The sequence below is a fragment of the Notolepis coatsorum genome (genome assembly GCF_963971535.1).
Source record: "Notolepis coatsorum genome assembly, chromosome: 4".
NCBI lineage: Eukaryota > Metazoa > Chordata > Actinopteri > Aulopiformes > Paralepididae > Notolepis > Notolepis coatsorum.
The window spans coordinates 1,552,446-1,558,111 of record NC_140168.1 but is presented as its reverse complement, the minus strand read 5'-3'; the positions used below and the strand labels follow the sequence as shown (position 1 = coordinate 1,558,111).

Sequence of the window (5,666 nt, the reverse complement as noted above, 5' to 3'; positions counted from 1 at the left end):
ATAATAATAATAAAAATAATAATAATAATTATTATTATTATAAATATTATTATTTTGCATAAAATGTAATTCACTGCAAGAATCATTAGTTATGTCTCCATGTGAATCGGTCATACTGATTAACTTCAAACTTTTTAGTTTGTTTGACATTTTCAATGAGCATAATAAAGAATAAATAAATTTAAAAAAAAATACTTGTGACAGCTCAAAACTTTCCTCTGTCCGTTTGAACGTCCTCATTGACGTAGTCGTCAGCGTCTGACCCGTAGGGGGCGTCGTCGCGTCCTCCTCTGACCAGGGGTTGAGCCGCGGCCTCGGTCTCTGTCAGGATGTCGTCGTACGACACGGAGGAAGCGTCGTTCTCTGTGGCAACCACCGTCTTCGATCCGCACCCTGTTTTTTTTAATAAAATGTATTTTAATTATGTTTCTGATTGATTGATTGAAAATTGCATTAACAGATTGCAGAATGGGTACAATACACTACAGCTCAATACTAGGGGTGTGTAACGATGCATCGATGAATCGAAATGCATCGATTCTAATGTGTTAGAATCGATTCATAATCGAAATTAATCGAAATAAATATATATATATATTTTTTTTATGTTTTCTTATTTTGTGTATTGTTTTTATTGACCTATAGTCCATTCATGCTGAGTGAATCAGTTCCCCCAGCCACATTTGTGTATTCAAATTTTGGGGGGGAATTAACTGATAAAAAAAAATTCAAAAATGTATCGAAAATTTCATGATGCATTGAATTGTTGCATGAATAATCGTAATCGAAATTAATCGTTGTGAGGTCGCACCGTTACACCCCTAGTCTCAATACACACAATTGGGGGATGAGAGAAAGACTTTCGTCTTGTTTACATCAGGGTCCCCCATGCAGGTTCTTATCTATACACCTCTCATTTGGCGTCATTCCACCTGTAAATGTTGTTTTAGTTTATTTCCCCCTTCTCCTCAGTGTCTTAGAAGTTTTTCTGGTTATTCTTTACGAATAACTTTGAGTCCCTATTATCTGTTAGTGACCCAAACACCCGCAGAACCCCTCACAGCCTAATTTACAACCAGTTATTATTAGCTATTCAAACGTATCAGTGTTTGGTTACTACACTGTAAAAAAAACATTGGGATTGGGGTTAATTCATATTTATTAAATAATTATTAGTAACCTATACATAATAAAAAAGACTATGCGCCGTTTGAAATCGAATCGAGCTGAATTCAATGAATTTTAACCATTTTTATGAATAGCATTTTACACAGTTTTAGTTGAATACAATTAGCTGATGGTTTAAAAGTGACCAGATGACACTCTATACACTTTTTACAGTGTAGCTACTGAACACGTCAATTACGAGTTACTTTGAAGAAAAAATATTTTACCACTTCGAGCGAGGTCATCGTCCGACACGGAGGCGGCGTCTCTCTCCGTGGTAAACTCCGCCCTCGATCCGGAGCCTGTGGGGTTGGACCATCGGGGATTAAATAAGCTATTGGTCCGGTGGTGGACAGCTGTCAATCACTGGATTCCGTGGATTTATTCCTGTGTTGGACAGCTGTCAATCACTGGACTCCGTGGATTTATTCCTGTGTTGGACAGCTGTCAATCACTGGACTCCGTGGATTTATTCCTGTGGTGGACAGCTGTCAATCACTGGACTCCGTGGATTTATTCCTGTGTTGGACAGCTGTCAATCACTGGACTCCGTGGATTTATTCCTGTGTTGGACAGCTGTCAATCACTGGACTCCGTGGATTTATTCCTGTGTTGGACAGCTGTCAATCACTGGACTCCGTGGATTTATTCCTGTGTTGGACAGCTGTCAATCACTGGACTCCGTGGATTTATTCCTGTGTTGGACAGCTGTCAATCACTGGACTCCGTGGATTTATTCCTGTGTTGGACAGCTGTCAATCACTGGACTCCGTGGTTAATTGCCCCTTGGTAGGGCAGGTGTGTGAGCTCGATTGCACCTGATTCAGTGCAGCTGTGCCTAATGGTAGCTGAGCTTATTTAAGTTGGAATCTCTAGCTGCTTTCTCATTCCCTTTTGTGTCAGGCCCTAGTGTTAAAGTGTAGCGCTGTTCTCTGCCCCTGTTGAGCAGTTAGCCTTTATAGAATAGAATAGAATAGAAATACTTTATTCATCTCGAGGGAAATTTGGTACTACAAATCGCTCACAGTAAACGGTACACATTTAGGTAGACAAAAACAAAAGTCACAAATAAGAATAACAATAAGCCTAAGAATAAAATACGGTCGGGGATATACATTTCCTATGTTACATTCTAATATAAAATATACAGAAATATACAGTGTACATTTGTACTATATGTCGGTTTAAAAGTAAAGTAAGAGTCCAGGAAGATAGCACTGTCACCCTGTGCTCAGTGATGCAGTGAGGCACACAGTGATGCGTTGTAAAGTCTGATGGCTGTCGGAATGAAGGACTTCCCGTGCCGTTCAGTGCTGCATTTAGGGAGTGTTAGTCTAGCACTGAACGTGCTCCTCCTGTCAGCCAAGTCTGTGTGTGTAGTGGGTGTTCAATGGGGCCCCGGAGGACGAGGACCACATGGTGTCTGACCGTGGCGCAGCGGTGGTGCCACGCGGTACCACGCCATCCCAGCACTTTTCTGAGCAGAAGTATGCGCACGGATGTCCCTATTGAGTCCCTATGATCTGTTAGTGACCCGCAGCCCTTTACAACCTAATTTACAACCAGTTATTAGCTATTCAAACTTATCAGTGTTTGGTTACTACTATATATTATTATATTATATATAATATTAGTGTTAATATTGGTTAAAGTGCTGCATAGTAATGTGGTGCGTAACTGGACCACACACCACTTTAACATGACCTTTAATCGGAGCAGCGTAACTGGACCACACACCACTTTAACATGACCTTTAATCGGAGCAGCGTAACTGGACCACACACCACTTTAACATGACCTTTAATCGGAGCAGCGTAACTGGACCACACACCACTTTAACATGACCTTTAATCGGAGCAGCGTAACTGGACCACATACCACTTTAACATGACCTTTAATCAGAGCAGCATAACTGGACCACACACCACTTTAACATAACCTTTAATCAGAGCAGCATAACTGGACCACATAGCACTTTAACATGCATGTATACAGTGGTAGGTATAAAAGGGTTTTAATCAGAGCAGCATAACTGGACCACAGACCACTTTAACATAACCTGTAGAGGTCAATGGATCGAGGTTTGAATGCCCCCAAGTATTGGAATACAAAAACGTCATATAGAATGTGCACCCTTTTACTTTAGATACGTTGACTTAAGTAGAATCTTGAATGGAGGACTTCTACTTTTACCAGAGTACTCGTTTATCTGGGTATTTCTACTTTTACTTAGGTAAAGGAACTGTGTACTTTTTCCACTACTGCACTTGTCAGCACTCTCTGCAATGACTGTTGTCATTCAGGAGTACAGTTTTGAGTAAAACAAACATTTGTTTTTTTCTCTCAAAAAATTATACCTTGCAGCATATTTTAAGCTTTTCTTTCTTATATTAAAATATTTTTGTATATATTAAATATTACGAATTTGTAATGGATAAGGACAAAAATAAGCATGTGCTTCAGCCTATTCCTTTTTTTCGGTCGCTGATTTTGGATTTTGTGTGTGAGCTTGCCTTGAATATGTACATTTGTGATTTCTTTTTTCTTTCCTTTTGTAAGTCCACACGCGTGTGTTTGATTTGTCTGTAAACATGACCGAAAAATAAACTGCATTCATTCATTCATTCATTCATTCATTCATTCATTCATTCATTCATTCGTTCGTTCGTTCATTCATTCATTCATTCATTCATTCATTCATTCATTCATTCATTCATTCATTCATTCATTCATTCATTCATTCATTCACTCACTCATTCACTCACTCATTCATTCATTCATTCATTGTCACACAGTGTGTGAATAAAAGTGTCAGAATTGAAAGCGCTCGTCCGTCAGACAGATGAAACTTACCCGGGTGTCTCTGCTTGGCGTATAACCCAATGTCCTCATAGTCATCATTTTCCAACTCTGCATCTTCAGCCTTTGAAGATGGCGTTACTCCACCTGGACAAAGATGAGATGAGAAGTTTACTAATGTTTATATGAATTTTAACTCTATAGCTGATGCTAGAGCCCAGAGGTATAATACTCCAAGCGTTAAGGCTTTTGACTCATAATTAGGGATGTCCGATATTGGCATAAAAATGTGATATCGGAAAATATCGGTATCGGTTTTCAAAAAATATTATTATTATTATTTTTTTTTTTTTTACATTTATTTAACCTTTATTTACGAAGGCAAGCAAGTAAGAACAAATAATTATTTTATTTATTGTCAAAGTATGCATAATGTTGTGTTAATTACATGACAAGAGATATGTAATGTTAATTACCTGAAATTATTTAGTTTTGGGGGGGGGGGGGGGGGGGGGGGACCCTGCATATATCGGTATCGGTTGATATCGGTATCGGAAATTAAGAGTTGGACAATATCGGTATATCGGTATCGGTAAAAAAGCCAATATCGAGCATCCCTAACATAATGTATAAGGCTGTCTATAGTACAAACGCACAGAAGCACTCATAGTGTGTGCTTAGGATACAAATGTACAGGATACACAATAATAATAATAATAATAATAATAATAATACTAATAATACTAATACTAATACTAATACTAATACTAATAATAATAATAATAATTATTATTATTATTATTATTATTATTATTATTATTATTATTATTATTATTATTATTATTATTATTATTATTATTATTATTATTATTATTATTATTATTATTATTATTATTATTATTATTATTATTATTATTATTATTATTATTATTATTATTATTATTATTATTATTATTATTATTATTATTATTATTATTATTATTATTATTATTATTATTATTATTATTATTATTCTTATTATTATTCTTATTATTATTATTATTATTATTATTATTATTATTATTATTATTATTATTATTATTATTATTATTATTATTATTATTATTATTATTTAAAAAGCATTGACTACCATCCACATTTCAGAGACAGCATAATGTTTTGCTATTAAGAATTGGAATTCAGTATTATTAAGCTTTGGTTGTGTAAAATACCAAACCAAAGGATGCCCTAATGGCCTAATACAATGCAGACCAAAGACTGGCCTCTTGTGGCTAAATGGTACAATTAAGCTATTTACATTTCAGAATTTTTATTATTTATCTATTCATGTTATCTCACCAAAACAAAAAGTGGATCTGAACTTAGCTATCACTTAAAACAACCGTCTATCTTTCAGAGAATACTGGCCGGGGAAGCAAGGGGTCACCAAATTATCCAATCAAGTGAGAGCGTATCGTATTGCATTTCCCTCGTCGTTTCAAGGAGAACTGTGTCAAAAGTACTTCAACCTGCCTCCCGTTCACTACGTCAAAATGTAATACAACTGGTGACCTCTGACGTCTTGTGATAAAATACCTTAAAGGCCAACCTTCATGTTGTATTTTTGTTCAATAAACAATGTGGACTAGGCCAACGGTGACTTTCATGAAGAAGGAAACAATTTTTATTGAAATTGACCCAGTTTTAGCGTTTTTATCAAA

The 5,666-nt window shown here is 36.0% G+C and overlaps 1 long non-coding RNA gene across 1 annotated transcript; it reads right to left on the bottom strand.

The window, feature by feature from the left end:
• Nucleotides 1-240: 240 nt before the first annotated feature.
• On the bottom strand, nt 241-4,113 carry LOC311227068. The gene is made up of 3 exons (XR_014619566.1): nt 4,021-4,113; nt 1,395-1,469; nt 241-393 (listed from the first exon to the last, which is right to left on the bottom strand). It is a non-coding gene; the product is annotated as an uncharacterized lncRNA (long non-coding RNA).
• Nucleotides 4,114-5,666: the final 1,553 nt, after the last annotated feature.